The sequence below is a fragment of the Ranitomeya variabilis genome, chromosome 5 (assembly GCF_051348905.1).
Source record: "Ranitomeya variabilis isolate aRanVar5 chromosome 5, aRanVar5.hap1, whole genome shotgun sequence".
Taxonomy (NCBI): Eukaryota; Metazoa; Chordata; class Amphibia; order Anura; family Dendrobatidae; genus Ranitomeya; species Ranitomeya variabilis.
Window position 1 is genome coordinate 16,231,654 of NC_135236.1, and position 27,491 is coordinate 16,259,144.

The following is a 27,491-nucleotide window of genomic DNA, read 5'->3' on the forward strand; positions in this document are numbered from 1 at the left end:
GTAAAGGACATGGAAGTGTCCCTTTTCCTCCCATTCCTGAATAATGGGATGAACCAACCCATTTTTGTTGTCTTCTATTGCTTCTCCTCCGAGATTGCTCCTATGGGAGAATATAGTCTTTATTATTACATGGTACTGTACAACGCATGGAAAACTGCTGCCAATCCGCAGCGTCAGAAACGCTGCATATCCGCAGCCTAATACGCAAAGTGTGCACATTTAATGACATTATCTTACCTGCTCGCTGACAATTATGTCCTTAATCTTTAATAGTAGATCTGATGTATCACATATACAGGTCCTTCTCAAAAAATTAGCATATAGTGTTAAATTTCATTATTTACCATAATGTAATGATTACAATTAAACTTTCATATATTATAGATTCATTATCCACCAACTGAAATTTGTCAGGTCTTTTATTGTTTTAATACTGATGATTTTGGCATACAACTCCTGAAAACCCCAAAAACCTGTCTCAATAAATTAGCATATCAAGAAAAGGTTCTCTAAACGACCTATTACCCTAATCTTCTGAATCAACTAATTAACTCTAAACACATGCAAAAGATACCTGAGGCTTTTAAAAACTCCCTGCCTGGTTCATTACTCAAAACCCCCATCATGGGTAAGACTAGCGACCTGACAGATGTCAAGAAGGCCATCATTGACACCCTCAAGCAAGAGGGTAAGACCCAGAAAGAAATTTCTCAACAAATAGGCTGTTCCCAGAGTGCTGTATCAAGGCACCTCAATGGTAAGTCTGTTGGAAGGAAACAATGTGGCAGAAAACGCTGTACAACGAGAAGAGGTGACCGGACCCTGAGGAAGATTGTGGAGAAGGACCGATTCCAGACCTTGGGGAACCTGAGGAAGCAGTGGACTGAGTCTGGTGTGGAAACATCCAGAGCCACCGTGCACAGGCGTGTGCAGGAAATGGGCTACAGGTGCCGCATTCCCCAGGTAAAGCCACTTTTGAACCATAAACAGCGGCAGAAGCGCCTGACCTGGGCTACAGAGAAGCAGCACTGGACTGTTGCTAAGTGGTCCCAAGTACTTTTTTCTGATGAAAGCAAATTTTGCATGTCATTCGGAAATCAAGGTGCCAGAGTCTGGAGGAAGACTGGGGAGAAGGAAATGCCAAAATGCCTGAAGTCCAGTGTCAAGTACCCACAGTCAGTGATGGTGTGGGGTGCCATGTCAGCTGCTGGTGTTGGTCCACTGTGTTTCATCAGGGGCAGGGTCAATGCCGCTAGCTATCAGGAGATTTTGGAGCACTTCATGCTTCCATCGGCTGAAATGCTTTATGGAGATGAAGATTTCATTTTTCAGCACGACCTGGCACCTGCTCACAGTGCCAAAACCACTGGTAAATGGTTTACTGACCATGGTATTACTGTGGTCAATTGGCCTGCCAACTCTCCTGACCTGAACCCCATAGAGAATCTGTGGGATATTGTGAAGAGAAAGTTGAGAGACGCAAGACCCAACACTCTGGATGAGCTTAAGGCCGCTATTGAAGCATCCTGGGCCTCCATAACATCTCAGCAGTGTCACAGGCTGATTGCCTCCATGCCACGCCGCATTGAAGCAGTCATTTCTGCCAAAGGATTCCCGACCAAGTATTGAGTGCATAACTGAACATTATTATTTGATGGGTTTTTTGTTTGGTATTAAAAAACACTTTTATTTGATTGGACGGGTGAAATATGCTAATTTATTGAGACAGGTTTTTTGGGTTTTCAGGAGTTGTATGCCAAAATCATCAGTATTAAAACAATAAAAGACCTGACAAATTTCAGTTGGTGGATAATGAATCTATAATATATGAAAGTTTAATTGTAATCATTACATTATGGTAAATAATGAAATTTAACACTATATGCTAATTTTTTGAGAAGGACCTGTATAAGATGGCAGAGCCATGACAAACTGTCTCAAAAGTTTATCCACATAGATGCCACAATTCTGGCAGACTGAATCATTCCCAGACACAATTGACCTTCCCTTCAAAGGCGAGATGCCCTTGTGCACTTTAAGGAGAGCATAAAACATCAGTATAGTTGGTGTATTCTGTACCATAAAGTATCTCTCATTATTTTTATATTAAACCTAAATCATAAAAATCAGAAAGTAAAATCTTAAATTCGGCATTGAACCTCTCAGTGGGATCACCACGTATCAAACCATAAGTAGATGCATCAGTCAAAATCTTCAAGCACATTTCTCTATATTTTGTGTGATCCAGAATCACCAGGTTGCCACCCTTGTTTGAGGGCTTGATAACCAATTCAGTTTTCGCAGACAGGGTATCAAGAGCCCTCCTTTCTTAGTGAGAGAGGTTAGATGGTTTTCCTCTCCTACAATCAGTAAGCTTTCTCAAATCGTCAACCACCAATTGGGTAAAAATATCAATGCTAGTATTAGTTGACAAGGGTGGCATCCTGGTTCTGCCGGGTTTCAGATCTGTTAATGGGCCAAGCCCTAATGGCTTTGAATTTTCATCCAATAGATCAGTCAAAACCCTTACGTCAGCAAGGTCTGTAACATCAATGCCTAAGGCTGCACACTCTGCTTGATCATGGCTCTTAAAGAATTATTTCCATTTGAGTTTCCTACGTCAACAAATATCTGTAATAGCAGCAGCTGACAGAACTGGAATGGACCCTCTTGCTATATGCACTGCAGTCTGCCACATACACTGCCTTCCTGCCTAGCACTGATGTCTATGCAGCTTTATTAGTCCTCAGAATGACTGTTAGTTGAGATGGATATGTGTACAGTATATGGTATACCTACACTAAGTAAGAACCAGGTAAATCTCTCCCTAGCTCAGCGGCAACTTTCCCTACACTGAATGATTCCGGAGATGATTGTGACACGCAGGGCAGTGCCAGGTCTGATATAGACCTGATGACGCTGTGCGGCCAGCCAATCACTGTAATGCCACAAACAACATGGCTGCGGCATTACTGTGTGTGGCAGACAATCCCTGCACGTTCATTGGCTCTCTTAAGAGCACCAAACATGCAGGGCAGGGACGAGAGCTCCCACTGAGCAACCCCGGAAATAATTGGTGAGCTCTGAGCATCGAGAGCAGTGCGATACTCGGGCAAGCACCGAGTAGTGGCGAGTGTGCTCGCTCATCACTAGCTATAATGCGTGCTGATAAATAAATGGACCTTGGTTAGGCCACTGACTACAGAGCCAACTGCAGAATATATGGGATAAAATAAAAAAAATCAATTCACTGAGAAAGGCAAATAACATTTTGACAAGTGCCTATACGAGGCAGCCATGCCTTCAAAGCATCTGAAGCACAGTGGGGCATGGTAGAGGTGGTCAAGGTCAGAAATTAACCATATGCTTTAGGGATTCCAGCACGTCTCAAGACAGTGCTCATGATCTCAGATGAAACCAGCTGTATGAACTCTCAATCTTTAGCTACTGCTGATAGACAGCTGCAGAGAGAAACCCAAAGAAAAAATGGATTCTAGAGCTAAGCAAATTACTATAGAATTTTTATTATAAATATTTAAAAAGACAAGTTGAACGGCAATAATTATATATATAGACACGATTAAAAGGTGACAGACAACATCCTAGTACCACGTACAGGGAAGAGGCATTGCAGGAATGATCAGAATAGCCACTTAATAATTCAGGTTAATTACACAAAAAAATCATTAAATTATCTCATCACATCACTCTATATGATTAGTGTAGTAAACCTCTAAGTAAAGTATATATATACTGTAGTCAGAAGGCTCAAGATATCATATCAAATCACTTCAACAAGCCAAATCAAAATAAAGTGCAGACTGCCAAAGTGCAATCTATATATATAAGAGGCATCGTGATTACTCGCTAATCCCGCCCCCTGCACAGTAGCTCTGCCCCCACCACATCACCACACATAATCCTACCCCCCACCACATTACCACACAATCCGCACCACATCACCACACACAATCCCGCCCCCACAAATCCCAGCCTTCCACTATATCACCACACATAATCCCACCCCCCCACCACATTACCACACATAATCCTGCCCCCCACCCCATTACCAGACATAATCCTGCCCCCCCACCACATCACCACACATAATCCCACCCCCCACCACATTGCCACACATAATCCCGCCCCCCACCACATTACCACACATAATCCCGCCCCAACACATCACCACACTATTGTTATAAACTTAATTTTAAATTAATTTACCACCTGCGTAAGCACTATTGAATGTTGTCATTAATTACTTTATATAGTAGCAATGAACGTGCCGAGTGTTAGCTGGCTGAAAACATCTAGTATATAATATAGCTTCAATGCAGCCACAATAGAGAGTGCTATGAGTAAGTACCTTACTGGGAAAATACAAGGAGTAATATATACTGAAATGATACAGCGAAGCCTACAAGAGAGGCATACAAGAGAAATCCCAATGCGCTATAGATAATCAGGCTTCGGAGAAGTGAAACTAAGTACTGTGAAGTGAAGTGATATGTTACAATGAACCAACCTGCACCTGGACATGGAAGGAAGAACCCCAATGCGCGTTTCGCACACTTGCTTCTTCAGGGGGCGTAATGTCAGGGACAGAATAGCTGGCTTAAATACCCAATACTGGACGTAGTTAGAGCGGCTGGTGCAGCGCTTCACATGATGCGGTGGTGACCGGAAGCAAAGGAGTCAGCGTCTTACATCACAGGTTCACACCCACCACTGACGCATTACTGAGGCGGGCCCGAAGTGCGACGCGGAGAAGACGCGTGTCCATATTAGTCCATGAGCCAAGAACCAAATTTGACGATATCGGTACCAAGCGGAGTGACTAATTCTCTTTGGTATTTTTAGGTAGATGCATGTCTGTAGTTTATTTTTTGATATGATAGCCCTTACATATACGTAGCTTATTAACCCCTTCAGCCCTAGGCCTATTTGTACCCAAGTGCCTAAGCCAATCTGACCTGTGCCACTTCATGGGCTAATAACTTTGGAACGCTTTCACCTATCCAAGCCATTCTGAGATTGTTTTCTCGTGACATATTGTACTTCACGTCAGTGCTAAATGGGAGTCAATATATTTTACCTTTCTATATAAAAAAATGCTAAATATTCGGAAATTTTGGAAAAATCGGCAATTTTTTAACTTTGAAATTCTCTGCTTTTTACAAAAATACTGATACCCCCCATAATAGTTATTAATTTACACTCCCCACATGTTTACTTCATATTGGCATCATTTTGAAAATGAAACCTTATTGTTTTACGACGTAATAGGGCTTATAGTTTTATGCGCAATTTTTCACATTTACAGCAAAACCCACTTTTCAAAGGACCAAGTCACTTCTGAAGTCACTTTAAGGGGCTTACATAACAGAAACCACCCATAAATTACCCCATTTTGCAAACTACACCCCTCAAGCTGTTCAAAACTCATTTTTAAAAACTGTTAACCCTTTAGGTGTTCCACAGGAATTTTAGCATGAGCCAAGAACCAAATATGACGATATCGGTACCACCCGGAGTGACTAGATGTAGTATTTGTAACAAAATTTAATCCAAGTTATGTAAATACACACTGAACATGTCATGTGCATATATATATATATATATATATATATATATATATATATATATATATATATGTTACTCCATAATATCTTCAACATCGGACTCTGAATCTGACTGTTGTTCTACTGGCTCGTCTTCAGTACCCTTGTTCTGGCATGTCTGTAATCTGCACATGTCTGTGCACTTCAGGCCATTGCTGAGGCAAGTACACTGAGGAAGTTCACATGACCGCACACACTTGCAGGACAGTAGCTGTATAATAGCTTCTGGTGCTGGTGCCCCTTGCATCCACTTGACAACAAGCTTTCCGTCGTTATCTATCATCCAACCGCAGTCTGTTGGGTTTGCAACCCATGGCTGGCTCTGCAGACTTCTCCTCCAGATCGCAGCCTGGTAGTTTGCACGCAGTGCATGCATGAAAAGGCAGTCCTGGCAAGGAGGGAGTTGACTTGACTCTACCACTCCACGTCTGGCACAGAACAGCTGATAACGGAGCCTGTTTACCTCAGTTGTTTGGGTAGTTGGCAGGTACATGTGGCAGGTGATTTCCTGTAACTTCTCAAAAAGTTCGGTAGACACTTCCCATGAACGACCAACTTCCTGAAAGGCATCCTGGTATGTCTTGTTCATCTTCAACTGCTTGAGTGTCGTCATCTTCCCACGGCCAGCGAATGCACTGACGGTGTCACAGCCTGTAAATGCATGCATACCAATCAATGAATCACATACGCTGCCTCCCAATGTTCGGCTCAGAGTGGTGATATCCAGGAATCTTGTCCGGTTCTGTGTACCGCATTTCTGGAACAGGTGGGATGGGATTTTGTGGCACATGCCCAGACACAGGACCATGACATCAGTATCCTCCGAAGTGATGATGACCGACTTGTAACCAGATTCTGCTGCATGAAGAGCATGGAGAAGGAGGCATTTGTCTGCTTCTTCTTGATTTGACTTAAGGTCAGCAGCCTCTTCCCACTGTTCTTTGGTGATCTTAAAGCAGAGCTGCTCACATGTGACATACAGCTCCTTCTCCTCAAGCTTCTCCCTGTGGTGTTTCGCCTTCCATTCTTCTACCAGAAACTTTATGAGACTTGCCTTGTTGGAGGAACTACTTAGAAGCTTTTTCCACTGCTGGATGTTGTGCCCATGTTGAATGTTCTTGAAATGGATCCCTGTGCCTTCATATCTGTTGACTCTTTCTGTATCTTTGATGGATGTCTCCTTGTAGACGTCAAAGACAATATCAATGCGCTTGCTCTTAGCACCCTCATGGATAGCGCGACTCATTGCTGTGCCTGCTAGCTGGCCAAATGTTGCATTGTTTCCCTTCAGTTTCTGAACCAGGCTCATCCCATCAATGATGGTTGCAGAGGGCTCGGGGATCACTTCTGCAGGACGAGCATTCCTCTCCAACTCCCTTGCGAGGGCAGCCTTGTTGGTCTTGCGGATAGACCCATCACCATTGGCAAGTGCCCATGGCAATGGACCCAGGGGATGAGTCAAGACATCACTCATTTGTAGCTTTCTGTTCTCAGCTACAAGTATCATCTGGCCAAATAGGTTTCTGTCAGCCTTCAAAATTACCTCCTTGCCAAGACCTTGTCTGCGTGTCTTCATTTGGATGTTAGAGAACGTTTTAAGTTTGTTCTTCGTCATCTTGTCATGAAACAATGTAGTTGGCTTATCGGTACCCAAACGCTCATCCTTGAATGTTTGATATGCATCCTCTCCTATACTGTATGCCCCTTGAAGGTCTTTGGCTACATCTGGTGGTGCTACAGTCGCTGTTGACAAACTGATAAGTTCACCATTATGCTCTTTGTTGAAGGGGTTCACCCAACCTGTCTCCAGCAGTTGAACGAAAGATTGGACATCGGCTTCATCTCTTCTAATCCTAGACACCTGTAGGTCTGAATGGCTGAAGTCAGTATATTGTTGGCCTACCAGGGCCCTCAGCTGCCTCAAGTACATACTGCGGTACTCTGATGTCAGGTAGAACCTGGAAACAGCTCCAACTTTGAGGCTGAAGCCTTTTGTGCCCCCTGGTGTCTGGGTGTCTTTGTTGATTGTCTCTTCAATGGTCTGGTCCACAGGAATTCGTCCAAAAGGATTCTTGCTACCGATCTGGACCGAAAAGCCACCTTGCATGAAGTATTCATGGACCTCTGGGTGTTCTATGGGCAGCCGAGACATTGTGGCATAGTAATAGGTTAGGTATCGGGCATAGTTGACCTTGTCATAGGCAAAACACCATGGTATCATCTGTCGGATTGCTCCTAGGTGAAGCATCCAGTTGCCTTCTCTTGAAGCTCGAACCAGGGCCAGCATGGTCTCGACCATGTCCAAGTATGACATCCAGAATGCTGAGAGTTGTTCATTTCTGAGGGTCTCAAGATAAACTTGAAAGAGCTTCAGGGTAAGTGTGCAAGATTCATTATCCAAGAGCTTTTCGAAGGATCCCTGCGACACACTGATGCGAAAGTTTGTGATGTTCTTCAGTGTTTCATCCAGATGGTGAAGGTCCCTTGCATGGTTTTCTTCTAGCCATGGAAGGAAGTTTTTCCAAGCAAGCCTCATAAGTGCTTCATAGACCAGCTTGTGTAGTCTCACTGCTCTGCCTGGGAGGTGTCAGCCTCTACAGAGGGAGATAGGAGCTCTGCAGAGAAGACCGGAGAGTCCTGTTCAGCACAGAACGTGTATGTGTCAGTGTGTGTGCGTGTGTTGGGGCACCTCAGGGTGTCTTCAAATGTGACATAGCCCCCTAGATTTCTTCCAGTAAAATTTGCACTCCAAAAGTCATTTGGCGCTCCTTCCCTTCCGAGGCCTGCCGTTCCCCAATACTGCAGTGTACGACAACATATCGGGTGTTGTTGTGTTCGGGAGAGATTGGTGAACAAATAGTGGGGTGCATTTTTTGCTGGTACACCTCTTAAAAATAAAAAAATGAGCCTAAAATGACACCTTCATGTAAAAAATGCACTTTTTCCATTTTCTCAACCAAGTGTTTCCAACTACTGTGAAACACTGGTTGGGTCAAAGTGGTCACTATACCCCCTAAAAGATTCCTTGGGGGTGTAGTTTCCAAAATAGGGTCACTTTTTGGGGTTTCCACTGTGGGGGTACCTCAGGCAGCCTTCAAATGTGACATGGCCCCCTAGATTTCTTCCAGTGAATCCGCCACCCAAAAACCACATAGCGCTCCTTCCGTGTTGAGCTGTGCTGTGTGCCCATACTTTAGTTTACGAGTACATGTGGGGTGTTTCTATAAACTGCAGAATTAGGGTAACCAAGTTTGGGTTTGCCGTTAACCCTTGCTAGGTTGCAGGTAAAATTGGATTACAATGTAATATCTGGAAAAAAAATGAAATTTTGAAATTTCGCCTTCATTCTGCTAAAATTCCTGTGGAACACCTAAAGGGTTAACAGTTTTTAAAAATGAGTTTTGAACAGCTTGAGGGGTGTAGTTTGCAAAATGGGGTAATTTATGGGTGGTTTCTGTTATGTAAGCCCCTTAAAGTGACTTCAGAAGTGACTTGGTCCTTTGAAAAGTGGGTTTTGCTGTAAATGTGAAAAATTGCGCATAAAACTATAAGCCCTATTACGTCGTAAAACAATAAGGTTTCATTTTCAAAATGATGCCAATATGAAGTAAACATGTGGGGAGTGTAAATTAATAACTATTATGGGGGGTATCAGTATTTTTGTAAAAAGCAGAGAATTTCAAAGTTAAAAAATTGCCGATTTTTCCAAAATTTCCGAATATTTAGCATTTTTTTATATAGAAAGGTAAAATATATTGACTCCCATTTAGCACTGACGTGAAGTACAATATGTCACGAGAAAACAATCTCAGAATGGCTTGGATAGGTGAAAGCGTTCCAAAGTTATTAGCCCATGAAGTGGCACAGGTCAGATTGGCTTAGGCACTTGGGTACAAATAGGCCTAGGGCTGAAGGGGTTAATAAGCTACGTATATGTAAGGGCTATCATATCAAAAAATAAACTACAGACATGCATCTACCTAAAAATACCAAAGAAAATTAGTCACTCCGGGTGGTACCGATATCTGGCCCGGCTCATGGACTATATCAACCAAGCCACGCCATCCAAGAGAAGCACAAGCAGCTTGTAGGAAGATTAGTAAATGTAGTAATGGACTGAATGATCATGGTGAAGATGGACCGTTTTTTTATGCTTAAGGGGGAACTTATAACACAGTGGAGATATAGAGCACATGCCTGGAAAAGTAAAACAAGTGAGTAAGAAGTGAATGAAAAGTGACTCAAGGTGACTGCAATAAAAAGAGAAGGAAAGTAAAGACTATTAATTATTTAGACTGAAGATTAATTAGGATATGAAAGGTGTATTATACATATGACATATAAATGCAAAGGACGTATAGTAAATATAGAAATGCCTTTCACAGATGCATATAAATATAAACACAAAATAGAAGCATATGTGGATGCAGCTATCAGTGAGGTGTGAACGATAACATGAATTTAAATAAACCGCATACATGCGTATATAAAATAAAGAAAAACAAGTAAAAACAAATAAAGATGAGTGGTGGTGCTGAAAAATACTGAGTAAAAATGGATAGCCGATGAAAAGTCATAAGGAAAAAATAATAAATACACTAAGACCCCCAAAAAACAACCCCCCCGCTCAAAAAAATGTAAATTATATGTGTTCAGTTCCCAAGTTTCTTTTCTGATTTTATTCATTTTTTCGTTTCTTCTCTTTTTTGAGAAGTAACGGTCCATCCGCGCATCCTGAAATCTCAATGAGGAGTAAGGTAAAAAAGGGTAAGAAAACCTGCAAAAATAGAAAAGTGAGAATGGATAAAAAAGAACATACAAAGAATAATGCTAAAAACCACAGACAAAACACTAAAAAGATTATAAAAATGAGACAAAGCTAAGGACCTCGTTGAGGCCCTTAGGGCGAATACAATCAATACAAATGATCCATTGAGCCTCCAAGTGGGTAAGTCACCTTTTTAATATCACCACCACGCCCATCCATCAAGATACGGTCAATACCGCGTACTCGTAATAGATTGCTGTTATACCCATGCACTTCCTTGAAGTGCCTAGGAATGTGCTTCAAGAATTCATCCACCGGTGAGTCCAAGGCCCCTTCGATGTTGCGGACATGATCTCTGACTCTCACATGGAGTTGTCGTGAGGTCAGACCGACATAGATTAAGCCGCAAGGGCATGTGGTGTAGTATATTACACCTTCCGTAGAGCATGTAATGTGTAATACCGAATTCTTTTGAGCTATCACTGGACAAAAAGTTAAAACAGCGTTCCAAATTTGCGCAAGCAGCACAATTCCTGTAAGGCACATTTGGATTCCTGGCCTTTATAGTAGCTGTGGGTTATTATATCCTGCAAATTCTTGTTTCTCCTATATGTGATGGAATACACTTAGCCAAAACAGTGTCTTGTTTAATAATTGGCCAATATTTGCCCAATATCTCTCTGAAAGCCATGGAGTTATTGGAGAAAGTGGAAATGAGTCTCACCTGATGTGTAGTTTTTGATTTCTTTTTTATCTTCAAGAGGGCATTTCTGTCAGCATGTGAAGCTTCCTCATACATTTCCTGACAACCCTTTCCAAATATCCACAGTATCTGAAACAATTTGAGATTTCATCAGCTTGTTTTTGATAGAAAATATCTTCAGAACAAACCCGTTTTGCCCTAAGGAACTGACCAAATGGGATATTGTTCTTGAGATGTCTTGGATGGGCTGGGGAAGCATGGACTAAACTAATGACTAATATTTATTTCCTATGTAGATCACTTTGCAACAATCCATTTTCACCCCTCCGGACATGCACATCAAGAAAGTCAACGCTGTCACGACTGTAATGGCAGGTAAGTTTGATATTAGATTCATTATTGTTAAGCTGTTCCACAAAATTCAGAAGATCACTTTCAGTACCCTGCCAAATTGCAAAGACATCGTCAATATATTGTGTTCACATTAGTATATTAGATGACAATGGAGTGTGATGAAAATTCTCCTCTCCCACAGCCCCAGGAACAGACATGCGTAGAACGGTGCAAAGGCCGCCCACCATGGCTGTACACTGGAGCTGCAGGTAGAGTGCCTCTTTAAAAATAAAGAAGTTGTATGTCAATGCAAATTCCAATAGAGACAACAAAAACTGAACAAAGTGATCGTCCATGCCTGTGAGTCCAAGAAAAAAAATTACCGCTTCCAAACCATATGTGTGTCTTATAGTAGTGTAGAGGGACTCCACATCTAATGTCACCAACCACATGTCAAACTCCAAACAGATATTCATAATCTTAGAGAGAATGTCACCTGTATTTCTCAGGAAAGAAGGTAGGGTTTCAACAAGTGGTTTAAGGTAAAAGTCCAGCATCTTACCTATATTTTCCATGAGTCCCCCATTTCCAGAGATGATGAGTCGCCCTGGCGGACATGACAGACTATTATGAATTTTGGGCAACAGGTACAGGAATGGTGTTTGTGATGCACAAGGAATCAAACCTTCTTTTAATTCTTTTGATATCAGCCCATCCAAGGAAGCCTCTTCAAGGATATCGGTAAGTTCAGCCTGGAAAGTAGATGTAAGGTTAAAACTTAGCCTCTTATATTTATCTTCATCCCTTAGTAGTTGATATACCTCCTTCTCATACATGTCAATGGGCCATATAACAACATTGTCGCCTTTGTCCCCTGGTTTCACCAATACCCCTTTCATGCATCTTAATTCAGTCAGCGCCTGTCTCTGTTCCCTTGTCAAGTTATCATGTTTAATGCATTGTGGGATTTTTTTAAGATCTTCCATTACCACTTTCACAAATAATTTGATCTCAGGGAACAAATTCAGAGGAGGATGTTAGGGCTACGACCGCAGACAAGCCCGAGCGGACACCTCCATGTCGCCTGACCATGACGACGTGGGCCAGCGTCCCAGAAAGGAACGCAATGTGAACCCACTGGACCACATAGAGTAACCTGGACCTACTCAGACTAGGGAAGGGCAGCGAGCAGGGTCTGTGGCAGCTGAGCATGTGAACAAGATGTCAATATGCAGAACTAGACTGCACTGCACAACTTCAGGTATGAAGAAACAAAGTTTATTTAAATGAAAACACAGTACATAACAAAACATAATGATGTCAGGATCCTGATTCCACACTTCTAGGAAGGGTACACGTCTCAGACGTCAGACGATGGCAGGAGTCATCACAGGTTGATGCATTCCAGGATCATCTGGCACGGGCATACTAGGATGGCCTCTCTCTCAGGCCTCAGGCGTAGCACAGACTCAGCAGGAGAACATCAGACACCGATCCCGGAAGGACGTCGTCTGTTGTGAACTGTGTTTCTGGGCTCCCTCTTGTGGTCACAAGTGGTATTGTATAGTTTTGTCTTTCTTCTGGCTTGGACTTCAGCTGTTTCATTAGGGCTGTGGGTGTTCCCTTTTTAGCCCTCTTGGAGCCTCAGTCTTGTGCCGGTCATCAATGTATTCAGTCCAAATCTGTTTCTTCCTGATTCCTGCCATCTGTCTCTAGCAAGAGAAGCTAAGTGTTGTTTGCATACTTTGGATCATTTGTCTTATTCATGTTTTTTTTGTCCAGCTTGCCAAAATGTGATTTTCTTGCTTGCTGGTAGCTCTAGGGGTGCTGATATTCTCCCCTCACACCGTTAGTCAGTGTGGGGGTTCTTGAATATTCAGCGTGGATGTTTTACAGGGTTTTCTGCTGACCGCATAGTCCACTTCCTATTTTCAGCTATCTAGTCTTAGTGGGCCTCACTTTGCTGAATCTGATTTTCATCTCTATGTTTGTGTTTTCCTCTTACCTCACCGTTATTATTTGTTGGGGGCTTCCTATATCTTGGGGTTAATTTCCCTAGAGGCAAGTGAGGTCTTATTTTCCCTCTAGGGGTAGTTAGTTCTCCGGCTGGCTCGAGACGTCTAGGAATTGTTTAGGTACGTTCACCGGCTACTTCTAGTTGTGTGTTAGGATTAGGTATGCGGTCAGCCTAGTTACCACCTCCCTAGAGCTGCTTTTTAGTTTTGCAAACCTAGCAGGAATACAAGAGATCCTTTCCCACTAGGATCATAACAGTATGACCGGCCCAAAAAGGAAATGTTTAATGCATTGCAGAAGCGGGATCAAAAAGAAGTTCTGAGTAGATTTTTTTTTTTTTGCTGCAGTCTGTCTAGCTTCTTTAATCCCCTTATACTCTGAGTGGCCTTGAGCTCTGAGGCAGACATGAATGTTCAGACTCTGATTTCTAGTGTGGATCAGCTTGCTGCAAGGGTGCAAGACATTCAGGATTTTGTCACTCGTAGTCCTATGTCTGAGCCAAAGATACCTATTCCTGAGCTGTTCTTTGGAGATAGATCTAAGTTCCTGAATTTTAGGAATAATTGTAAATTGTTTCTGTATTTGAAACCTTGTTCCTCTGGTGATTCTGCTCAGCAGGTTAAAATTGTTATTTCTTTCTTGCGTGGCGACCCTCAAGATTGGGCCTTCTCTCTGGCGCCAGGAGATCCTGCATTGGTGAATGTTGATGCGTTTTTCCTGGCGCTTGGATTGCTCTATGAGGAGCCTAATCTTGAAAATCAGGCAGAAAGGGCTTTGCTGACCATCTCTCAGGGTCAGGATGAAGCTGAAGTGTATTGTCAGAAATTTCGGAAATGGTCCGTGCTTACTCAATGGAATGAGAGTGCTCTGGCTGCAAATTTCAGAAATGGTCTTTCTGAAGCAATTAAGAATGTGATGGTGGGGTTTCCCATCCCTACAAATCTGAATGATTCTATGACTCTGGCCATTCAGATTGATCGGCGTTTGCGGGAGCGCAAATCTGCTAATCCTCTGGCGGTGCTCTCTGAACAGACACCTGACTCTATGCAATGTGACAGAATTCTGACCAGAGCCGAACGGCAAAATCATAGACGTCAAAATGGGTTGTGCTTTTACTGTGGTGATTCTACGCATGTTATCTCAGCATGCTCTAAACGCTTAAAAAAGTTGTTAATCCTGTCGCCATTGGTACTCTACAGCCTAAATTTATTTTGTCTGTGACTTTAATTTGTTCATTGTCTTCTTACTCAGTCATGGCTTTTGTGGATTCTGGTGCTGCCCTGAGTCTGATGGACTTGTCGTTTGCCAGGCGCTGTCGTTTTGTCATGGAGCCTTTGGAATTTCCTATTCCTCTTAGAGGAATTGATGCAACGCCATTGGCAGAGAAGAAACCTCAGTATTGGACGCAAGTGACAATGTGCATGACTCCTGTACATCAGGAGGTGATTCGTTTTCTTGTACTGCACAATTTGCATGATGTCGTCGTTTTGGGTCTGCCATGGCTACAGGCCCATAATCCAGTTCTAGATTGGAAAGCTATGACTGTGTCAACTTGGGGTTGTCAGGGAATTCATGGCGATGCTCTGTTGGTGTCTATTGCTTCTTCCACTCCTTCTGAGATCGCTGAGTTTTTGTCTGACTACCAGGATGTATTTAATGAGCCCAGGGCTAGTGCCCTTCCTCCTCATAGGGACTGTGATTGTCCTATAAATTTGATTCCTGTTAGTAAATTTCCTAAGGGACGACTCTTTAATTTATCTGTGCCAGAACATGCCGCGATGCGGAGTTATATAAAGGAGTCTTTGGAGAAGGGACATATTCGCCCATCCTCTTCCCCTCTTGGTGCAGGATTTTTTTTGTAGCCAAGAAAGACGGGTCTTTGAGACCTTGTATTGATTATCGTCTTTTGAATAAAATCACGGTTAAATTTCAGTATCCTTTGCCATTATTGTCTGATTTGTTTGCTCAGATTAAGGGAGCCAGTTGGTTCACCAAGATAGATCTTCGCGGTGCGTATAACCTTGTGCGCATTAAGCAGGGAGATGAATGGAAAACAGCATTTAATACGCCCGAGGGCCATTTTGAGTACTTGGTGATGCCTTTTGGACTCTCTAATGCTCCTTCTGTGTTTCAGTCCTTCATGCATGACATCTTCCGGAATTATCTGGATAAATTTATGATTGTTTATCTGGATGATATTTTGTTTTTTTCTGATGATTGGGATTCCCATGTAAGGCAGGTCAGGATGGTGTTTCAGGTCCTGCGTGATAATGCTTTGTTTGTGAAGGGCTCAAAATGTCTCTTCGGAGTACAGAAGGTTTCCTTTCTGGGTTTTATTTTTTCCCCTTCTACGGTGGAGATGGACCCAGTTAAGGTCCGAGCCATTCATGACTGGACTCAGCCCACGTCTGTTAAGAGTCTTCAGAAGTTCTTGGGTTTTGCTAATTTTTACCGTCGTTTTATCGCTAATTTTTCTGGCGTGGTTAAACCTTTGACGGATATGACCAAGAAAGGTTCCGATGTTGCTAATTGGTCTCCTGCAGCCGTGGAGGCCTTTCGGGAGCTTAAGCGCCGGTTTACTTCAGCGCCAGTCTTGTGCCAGCCAGATGTCTCGCTTCCCTTCCAGGTCGAAGTGGATGCTTCTGAGATTGGTGCAGGGGCTGTTTTGTCACAGAGAAGCTCTGAAGGCTCTGTGATGAAGCCATGTGCTTTCTTTTCAAGGAAATTTTCGCCTGCTGAGCGGAACTATGATGTTGGTAATCGGGAGTTGTTGGCTATGAAGTGGGCATTTGAGGAGTGGCGACATTGGCTCGAGGGAGCTAAGCATCGTGTGGTGGTCTTGACTGATCACAAAAATCTGATTTATCTTGAGTCTGCCAAGCGCCTGAATCCTAGACAGGCTCGTTGGTCGTTGTTTTTCTCCCGTTTTGACTTTGTGGTCTCGTATCTGCCTGGTTCGAAGAACGTGAAGGCTGATGCTCTTTCTAGGAGTTTTGTGCCTGACTCTCCGGGAGTCTCAGAACCTGCTGGTATTCTCAGAGAGGGAGTGATTTTGTCTGCCATTTCCCCAGATTTGCGACGAGCGCTGCAGAAATTTCAGGCTGATAGACCTGATCGTTGCCCACCAGAGAAATTGTTTGTCCCTGATAGATGGACCAGCAGAGTTATTTCCGAGGTTCATTCTTTGGTGTTAGCGGGGCATCATGGGATTTTTGGTACCAGAGATTTGGTGGCTAGGTCCTTTTGGTGGCCTTCCTTGTCACGGGATGTGCGTTCCTTTGTGCAGTCCTGTGGGAATTGTGCTCGGGCTAAGCCTTGCTGTTCTCGTGCCAGCGGGTTGCTTTTGCCCTTGCCTATCCCGAAGAGGCCTTGGACGCACATTTCCATGGATTTTATTTCGGATCTTCCAGTGTCTCAGAGAATGTCTGTCATCTGGGTGGTGTGTGATCGTTTTTCTAAGATGGTCCATTTGGTGCCCTTGCCTAAGTTGCCTTCCTCCTCTGATTTGGTTCCTTTGTTCTTTCAGAATGTGGTTCATTTGCATGGCATCCGTGAGAATATTGTGTCTGACAGAGGATCCCAGTTTGTGTCCAGATTCTGGCGATCTTTTTATGCTAAGATGGGCATTGATTTATCTTTTTCGTCGGCTTTCCATCCTCAGACTAATGGCCAAACCGAGCGAACTAATCAGACGTTGGAAACTTATTTAAGATGTTTTGTTTCTGCTGATCAGGATGATTGGGTGACTTTCTTGCCACTGGCCGAGTTTGCCCTTAATAATCGGGCTAGTTCTGCTACTTTGGTTTCGCCCTTTTTCTGCAATTCTGGTTTTCATCCTCGTTTTTCCTCGGGTCAGGTTGAGCCTTCTGACTGTCCTGGGGTTGATTCTGTGGTGGATAGGTTGCAGCGGATTTGGAACCATGTGGTGGACAATTTGAAATTGTCACAGGAGAAGGCTCAGCGTTTTGCCAACCGCCACCGCGGTGTGGGTCCCCGACTTCGTGTTGGGGATTTGGTTTGGTTGTCTTCTCGGTATGTCCCTTTGAAGGTCTCCTCTCCGAAGTTCAAGCCTCGCTTTATCGGTCCTTATAAGATTTTGGAAGTTCTTAACCCGGTGTCTTTTCATTTGGACCTCCCAGTGTCGTTTACCATTCATAATGTGTTCCATAGGTCTTTGTTGCGGCGCTATGTGGTGCCTGTGGTTCCTGTTGTTGAGCCTCCTGCTCCAGTGTTGGTTGAGGGCGAGTTGGAGTACGTGGTGGAGAAGATCTTGGATTCTCGTATCTCTAGACGGAAGCTTCAGTATTTGGTTAAGTGGAAGGGCTATGGTCAGGAGGATAATTCCTGGGTTGTCGCCTCTGATGTTCATGCGGCCGATTTGGTTCATGCCTTTCACGCTGCTCATCCTGATCGCCCTGGGGGTCTTGGTGAGGGTTCGGTGACCCCTCCTCAAGGGGTGGGGTACTGTTGTGAACTGTGTTTCTGGGCTCCCTCTTGTGGTCACAAGCGGTATTGTATAGTTTTGTCTTTCTTCTGGCTTGGACTTCAGCTGTTTCGTTAGGGCTGTGGGTGTTCCCTATTTAGCCCTCTTGGAGCCTCAGTCTTGTGCCGGTCATCAATGTATTCAGTCCAAATCTGTTTCTTCCTGATTCCTGCCATCTGTCTCTAGCAAGAGAAGCTAAGTGTTGTTTGCATACTTTGGATCATTTGTCTTATTCATGTTTTTTTTGTCCAGCTTGCCAAAATGTGATTTTCTTGCTTGCTGGTAGCTCTAGGGGTGCTGATATTCTCCCCTCACACCGTTAGTCGGTGTGGGGGTTCTTGAATATTCAGCGTGGATGTTTTACAGGGTTTTCTGCTGACCGCATAGTCCACTTCCTATTTTCAGCTATCTAGTCTTAGTGGGCCTCACTTTGCTGAATCTGATTTTCATCTCTATGTTTGTGTTTTCCTCTTACCTCACCGTTATTATTTGTTGGAGGCTTCCTATATCTTGGGGTTAATTTCCCTAGAGGCAAGTGAGGTCTTATTTTCCCTCTAGGGGTAGTTAGTTCTCCGGCTGGTTCGAGACGTCTAGGAATTGTTTAAGTACGTTCACCGGCTACTTCTAGTTGTGTGTTACGATTAGGTATGCGGTCAACCTAGTTACCACCTCCCTAGAGCTGGTTTTTAGTTTTGCAAACCTAGCAGGAATACAAGAGATCCTTTCCCACTAGGATCATAACAGTCGTCACAGGGTGGACCTCAGGACATCAGGACTCAGGTTGGACATCAGGACACAGGCAGGACATCAGGACACAGGCAGGACATCAGGACACAGGCAGGACAACAGGACATAGGCAGGACACCTTGGACAGATGTCAGACGATGGCAGGAGTCATCACGGGTTAATGCAGTCCAGGGTCATCTGGCACGGGCTTACTAGAACGGCCTCTCTCTCAGGCCTCAGGCATAGCACAGGCTCAGCAGGAGAACATCAGACACCGATCCCAGAAGGACGTCATCACAGGGTTGACCTCAGGCCATCAGGACACAGGCAGGACAAAAGGACACAGGCAGGACATCAGGACACAGGCAGGACACAGGCTTGGACAGACGTCAGACGATGGCAGGAGTCATCACGGGTTGATGCAGTCCAGGGACCTCTGGCACGGGTTTACTAGAACAGCCTCTCTCTGAGGCCTCAGGCATAGCACAGGCTCAGCAGAAGAACATCAGACACCGATCCCAGAGGGACGTCATCACAGGGTGGACCTCTGGCCATCAGGACACAGGCAGGATATCAGGACACAGGCAGGACATCAGGACACAGGCAGGACATCAGACATTAGATAGACATCTGGGACACTGGCGTGGCAGCCCAGGTCATCAGCTGGGACACAGCCGTGGCAGCCCTAAGCATCAGGACATAGGACATCAGGTCATAGGACACAGAATAGACATCTGGGACACTGGCGTGGCAGCCCAAGTCATCGGCTGGGACACTGGCGTGGCAGCCCAGGGCATCAGGACATCGGACACAGGAAGAACATCAGGACAAAAGCAGGACATCAGGTCATAGGCAGGACATCAGGACACAAGCAGGGCATCAGGTCATAGGCATGACATCAGAACACAGGCAGGACATCAGGAACATAACACAAAGGACTCAGTTCAGACACAATGAGGATCTGGGTATTCTGCCCCCAGAGCAGGCGGGATCTGGGTACTCTGCCCCCAGAACAGGCAGAATAACAAGGTACAAATGGATCTGGGGATTCTGCCCCCAGAGCATGCAGGATCTGGGTACTCTGCCCCAGAACAGGTGGAAAAACAAGATACAAATGGATCTGGGTATTCTGCCCCCAGAGCAGGCCGAAAAACAAGATACAAATGGATCTGGGTATTCTGCCCCCAGAGCAGGCGGGATCTGGGTACTCTGCCCCCAGACCAGGTGGTAGACGGGTATCAGCTCTCCCAGAACAGATTGCAGACAGAATGGGAGCTGGATACCTCTCACTAGGCAAGACACAGAAACACAAGGCAATGCTCTGGCAACTCCCAACAGGAAAGAGGGAGTTTATATAGGAGCTGCTCCTCAGCAATAGGCTGAGGAAGCAACACAGGTGCACACTCAAACCCTGATAAAAGCAGGATAGGTGTGGCCACGCGCACCCTAAGCACAGACAGAAACCATTACAGCACAGATAGAACAGGAACTGTGGCTTAGGGCACCTGGCAGCGACTACTAGCCTGGACACACGTGGAAAGTCATGCACCAACTGCAGAGGACCTCGCAAGCCGTTGGTAGCTTCCAAAGTGTCAGCCAGGGACCGCACATGCGAGTGGCCATGCAGCAGAGCAAAGACATCACAGTACATGTACAGCTACGCAGCGGTGGCAGGGAACTGAGCAGCATCCATACAGGTAACAGACAACAGTATCCCTGCACATTAGGGGGAGAGGAGCAAGGGTTAAAGCAGAGACATGCAGAGTAACGCCGAAGAAACAAGGTATAAACCCAGCAGCATTACAGAGGAAAACATTTTGGTTTAGGTAACACAAACTTACCCATAGATGTTGTAAGATGAAACTCTCCACAGAGTTCATTTAAAATTCCAATAGCCTCCTATTCTTCAACAGTCCATTGTGTGCCATCAGAATTCTTTTTTTGATGCAATTTGTGAAGTGCCAACTTCTTGCAAATAAGTGTAGGTCTTTCACTGCTGTGAAAAAATTAAACTGTGATGTTGCAGAAAAAGATAGCCCAAGACTTAATACCTCGATTTGTACATCAGTTAGAGCGATTGATGAAAGGTTAACTACCTGTAATTTCATGTTTCCAGCGGCACCAGTATAGGTGTGTTTAGATTAATTATTCTTCCGATTATAATTAGTGCCCTTGCGTTTGTTCCTACCATTGGAGGAGGAACGCTGACTGTCCTTAATGTCGGTTGTGCCTTCGGCTGAAGACATGGAGGAGATAGATGATGACCGTACTGATGACTGTGGTTTTTTACCACTTGTATACAGAATTGGTTTTAAAACCTTGTACATCACGTAAAAATGTCTTAGTCTTAACTTCTTGGATTTCTTTTTCCAAAGTTATGAATTGCTTATCCAGATCTATTTTAAAAGCATCCATATCCGTTGAATTTAGTGAGTCCCTAAGCTTTTTCTGTAAGGACTCAATTTCATCTTCCAGTCTTATTTATATCAATGAGGAGCTCTATGACTGAACATGAGCATATATTACATGCCTCCTGCCATCTTGTACGGAAGAAGGAATCGTCCACAGGAAATGAGGGCAAAATTTTAACTCTCAATCCCCTTGGAATCATATTTTTAGATAAAAACTCTCAAGGGAGTACCATATCACTTCATTCACAGTACTTACCGTATGTACTCGAGTATAAGCTGACCCAAGTATAAGCTGACCCCCCTAATTTTGCAACAAAAACCTGGGAACACTTATTGACTCAAGTATAAGCCTAGGGTAGAAAATGCAGCAGCTACCGGTAAACGTCAAAAATAAAAATAGATACTAATAAAAGTTAAATTAATTGAGACATCAGTAGGTTAAGTGTTTTTGAATATCCATATTGAATCAGGCGCCCCATATAATGCTCCATACAGTTCTTTATGGCCCCATAAGATGCCCCATATAATGCTGCATTCAGTTCTTTATGGCCCCATAGATGCCCCATGTAATGCTCCATGCAGTTCTTTATGGCCCCATAGATGCCCCATATAATGCTCCATGCAGTTCTTTATGGCCCCATAGATGCCCCATATAATGCTCCATGCAGTGCTTTATGGCCCCATAGATGCCCCATATAATGCTCCATGCAGTTCATTATGGCCCCATAGATGCCCCATATAATGCTCCATGCAGTTCTTTATGGCCCCATAGATGCCCCATATAATGCTCCATGCAGTGCTTTATGGCCCCATATATGCCCCATATAATGCTCCATGCAGTTCATTATGGCCCCATAGATGCCCCATATAATGCTCCATGCAGTTCTTTATGGCCCCATAGATGCCCCATATAATGCTCCATGCAGTTCTTTATGGCCCCATAGATGCCCCATATAATGCTCCATGCAGTTCTTTATGGCCCCATAGATGCCCCATATAATGCTCCATGCAGTTCTTTATGTCCACATAGATGCCCCATATAATGCTCCATGCAGTTCTTTATGGCCCCATAGATGCCCCATATAATGCTCCATGCAGTTCATTATGGCCCCATAGATGCCCCATATAATGCTCCATGCAGTTCATTATGGCCCCATAGATGCCCCATATAATGCTCCATGCAGTTCTTTATGGCCCCATAGATGCCCCATATAATGCTCCATGCAGTTCTTTATGGCCCCATAGATGCCCCATATAATGCTCCATGCAGTTCTTTATGGCCCCATAGATGCCCAATATAATTCTCCATGCAGTTCATTATGGCCCCATAGATGCCCAATATAATGCTCCATGCAGTTCTTTATGGCCCCATAGATGCCCAATATAATGCTCCATGCAGTTCTTTATGGCCCCATAGATGCCCCATATAATGCTCCATGCAGTTCTTTATGGCCCCATAGATGCCCAATATAATTCTCCATGCAGTTCATTATGGCCCCATAGATGCCCAATATAATGCTCCATGCAGTTCTTTATGGCCCCATAGATGCCCCATATAATGCTCCATGCAGTTCTTTATGGCCCCATAGATGCCCAATATAATTCTCCATGCAGTTCTTTATGGCCCCATAGATGCCCAATATAATGCTCCATGCAGTTCTTTATGGCCCCATAGATGCCCCATATAATGCTCCATGCAGTTCTTTATGGCCCCATAGATGCCCAATATAATGCTCCATGCAGTTCATTATGGCCCCATAGATGCCCCATATAATGTTCCATGCAGTTCTTTATGGCCCCATAGATGCCCCATATAATGCTCCATGCAGTTCTTTATGGCCCCATAGATGCCCAATATAATGCTCCATGCAGTTCTTTATGTCCCCATAGATGCCCCATATAATGCTCCATGCAGTTCTTTATGTCCCCATAGATGCCCCATATAATGTTCCATGCAGTTCATTATGGCCCCATAGATGCCCCATATAATGCTCCATGCAGTTCATTATGGCCCCATAGATGCCCAATATAATGCTCCATGCAGTTCTTTATGGCCCCATAGATGCCCCATATAATGCTCCTTGCAGATCTTTATGGCCCCATAGATGCCCAATGTAATGGTCCATGCAGTTCTTTATGTCCCCATAGATGCCCCATATAATGCTCCATGCAGTTCTTTATGTCCCCATAGATGCCCCATATAATGTTCCATGCAGTTCATTATGGCCCCATAGATGCCCCATATAATGTTCCATGCAGTTCTTTATGGCCCCATAGATGCCCAATATAATGCTCCATGCAGTTCTTTATGGCCCCATAGATGCCCAATATAATGCTCCATGCAGTTCTTTATGGCCCCATAGATGCCCCATATAATGCTCCATGCAGTTCTTTATGGCCCCATAGATGCCCCATATAATGCTCCATGCAGTTCTTTATGGCCCCATAGATGCTCCATATAATGCTCCATGCAGTTCTTTATGGCCCCATAGATGCCCCATATAATGCTCCATGCAGTTCATTATGGCCCCATAGATGCCCCATATAATGCTCCATGCAGTTATGGCCCCATAGATGCCCAATATAATGCTCCATGCAGTTCTTTATGGCCCCATAGATGCCCCATATAATGCTCCATGCAGTTCTTTATGGCCCCATAGATGCCCCATATAATGCTCCATGCAGTTCTTTATGGCCCCATAGATGCCCCATATAATGCTCCATGCAGTTCTTTATGGCCCCATAGATGCCCCATATAATGCTCCATGCAGTTCTTTATGGCCCCATAGATGCCCCATATAATGCTCCATGCAGTTCTTTATGGCCCCATAGATGCCCCATATAATGTTCCATGCAGTTCATTATGGCCCCATAGATGCCCCATATAATGCTCCATGCAGTTCATTATGGCCCCATAGATGCCCCATATAATGCTCCATGCAGTTCTTTATGGCCCCATAGATGCCCCATATAATGCTCCATGCAGTTCTTTATGGCCCCATAGATGCCCCATATAATGCTCCATGCAGTTCTTTATGGCCCCATAGATGCCCCATATAATGCTCCATGCAGTTCTTTATGGCCCCATAGATGCCCCATATAATGTTCCATGCAGTTCATTATGGCCCCATAGATGCCCCATATAATGCTCCATGCAGTTCTTTATGGCCCCATAGATGCCCCATATAATGCTCCATGCAGTTCTTTATGTCCCCATAGATGCCCCATATAATGCTCCATGCAGTTCTTTATGGCCCCATAGATGCCCCATATAATGCTCCATGCAGTTCTTTATGGCCCCATAGATGCCCCATATAATGTTCCATGCAGTTCATTATGGCCCCATAGATGCCCCATATAATGCTCCATGCAGTTCATTATGGCCCATAGACGCTCCATATAACATTGTGCCACATGTAATGCTGCTGCTGCTGCACTAAAAAAAAAATGACATACTCACCTCTCGTCGCTGCCCACTGCTCCTCAGCGTCCCGTCTCTCACACTGACTGTTCAGGCAGAGGGCGGCACGCACACTAATATGTCATCGTGCCCGCTGACCTGAACAGTCACTACAGAGGACGCGGAAGACGAGGCGGCGGTGGAACATGGAAAGGTGAATATGACATACTCACCTGCTCCCGGCGCTCCTGACGCGGTCCCCGCATGTCCCACGTCTCCGGGAGCGACAGCTTCTTCCTGTAGTGAGCGGTCACGTGGTACCCTCATTACAGTAATGAATATGCGGCTCCACGCCTATGGAGTCCATATTCATTACTTTAATGAGTGGTACCAGTGACCGCTGAACAGGGGAAGAAGATGCCGCTCCCGAAGACCGTGGGACATGCGGGGACCGCGCCAGGAGCACTGGGAGCAGGTGAGTATTTGACAGTCGTCGCTCCCCCTCACCCGCCGACCCCCGCCTTCCATGACTCGAGTATAAACCGAGAGGGGCACTTTCAGAACATTTTTTTGGGCTGAAAATCTCGGCTTATACTCGAGTATATACTGTATTTTCACTTCTCCCAAGCCTGATTATCTATAGCACACTGTATCATTTCAGTATATATTACTCCTTGTATTTTCCCAATAAGGTACTTACTCATAGCACTCTCTATTGTGACTGCTTAGAGGGTATATTATATATTGCACTTTGGCAGTCTGCACTTTATTGTGTTTTGGTTCGTTGAAGTGATTTGATATGATATCTTGAGCCTTCTGCCTATATATAAACTTTACTTAGAGGTTTACTACACTAATCATATAGAGATATTTGATGAGATAATTTAATGATTTTTTGTGTAATTAACCTGAATTATTAAGTGGCTATTCTGATCATTCCTGGAATACTTCTTCCCTGTATGTGGTACTAGGATGTTGTCTGTCACCTTTTAATTGTGTCTATACATAATTATTGCCGTTCAATTTGTCTTTTTAAATATTTATAATAAAAATTCTACAGTATTATATTTAGCTCTGGTATCCATTTTTCCTTTGGGCTTCTATATACTTGACGGGGAAATCAGGGACCACCTTGATATATTCTTATAATTCATACACACATTCAGAATATGTCTGAACATGTCCAAGCTCTGCTAAGCCATTCTGCTGACAAGTGATTATCAATTAGAATTGCTGACAAAGTTGCACTAATCAGATGAGATTTAGGACCTCTCACACCACATACTTGTCCACAGTTCTCTCCTTATAAGCAATACACTGATGAATAAAAATGATCTCATATGTAATAAACAGCTGATTAGCGCTCAAACATAATGTATATGTAACGCCCCCACACTGCCGCAGGGCCGAGGGACACCCGGAGCCGGGCCTCTGAGTCTCTGCTCTGGGGTTGTCACGGTGGCTAGGCCCGGTCCGTGACCCTGCCGAGGGGCGCACAGTCAGTGATGATTAGTGATGAGTAGATGATGGTGCGGTGCAGTGGTGCGGTGCAGTAAATAACGAGGACACCAGGTTGCAGTCTCTTTACCTCTTTACTGAAGATCTCTGGGTCCTCAGTCCGGAATCCAGATCACCAGGCTGCGCTAGTCCGGCCGGTCCAATGGCACCTCCAGAGTTCCCTTAACAGGTGGAAATCTGTGCCTTCCTTCTAGCGCTATGTGCTGTAGTCCTTCCCTGCTGTGCTTACGGAAAGTCCCCACAACTGTTGTGTCTGTTTCTTAAGTTCCCTCACAACTCGATTAGATGATCTTCTACTAATCTCCATCCCTCCCTGATGTTGCGGTCAGGACGGCACCCATTTGACGGGTAGGCTCGGAGCTCTTCCGGGACCCTAGAGTCGCCCCTCTCCACAAGTTGCCCCCCAAGACTGCATAGGTGATTAAGGTGAGACAGCCCGCCTGAGACTGACTGTCCTGCCGTAGGTTCGAAGTATCGCCTGAAGCTGTCTGTAGAAATACTTCCTTCAGCGTTCCGGCCACCGGTTGTTGCGCCTCAGTAGGATGTTGCCTCGGTCTTACAGCACGACCCCTACTGGTATTCTCCTTCTTGCTTTGATCTCGTTTCTCACTCAGCACAATCTATCTCGCTTCCAATCCCTTCTTGGGCACCGCCGCTATACTGTGCAGGCACGGTCCCGTTACGTTCGCTCAAGTTGCCAAGCCCCTGTCAGGATCCCACCCCTGACAGGGACCCTACTGAATCTTCTCCCGCAACACCCTCTGCCACAAGGTGTTGCCTGGTTCCCATCCAGTCAGCTTCTCTCTAACTTCCTGCCTGACCCCCAGTTTTACCAGTGTGTGGAGAGTGGCCTAGTAAATAGAACCCTTAGCTCCCCCTGGAGGCCCGGCAGTGAAATGTATTGGCGTCTGTTATACCTGATCAGATGAACTCCTTCAGTGCCATCAGACGTACCATAGCTCCCCTTAGTGGCTGAGCCACAGTACTGCAACGACCAGGACTCTGGGGCGCTGCACTCCCTCCCGGTTAAATCCAGTACTCCGGGACTGGGAAGAAAACAACAATACAGGTTAGCAAAAAGACATGCAATTAGTTGAGTGCAATAACAATAAGTATACTTGAACAGAGCTTCCCTTTATGGGAGGTGAGGACACTTGAACGTTACAAAACATGGTTAAATATTACAGCAACAGGCTATAAATAACTTCTGTTACCCAACCGGGTATTCTACTTAGTGCAATTCTTTGAACAATAATTTAACATCGCCTTTCAGGACGTACACTCAGCATCCACTAAAGACCTCCCTATAATCACATTATAAGGCAATTTTAAGTTCACATTCTCCTTCTTTAAATCTGCAGGACCGCCTGTCCTAACGGCGCCAGACCTACTGCCTCTCCTTTCTTACAGGACCGCTCCTTTCAGCCTGAGCCTTCTGTCTTTTCAACTACTATACACAGTATAGAACATAACATACTTTCAGTTTAGAAACACTGAGCCATCTTCATA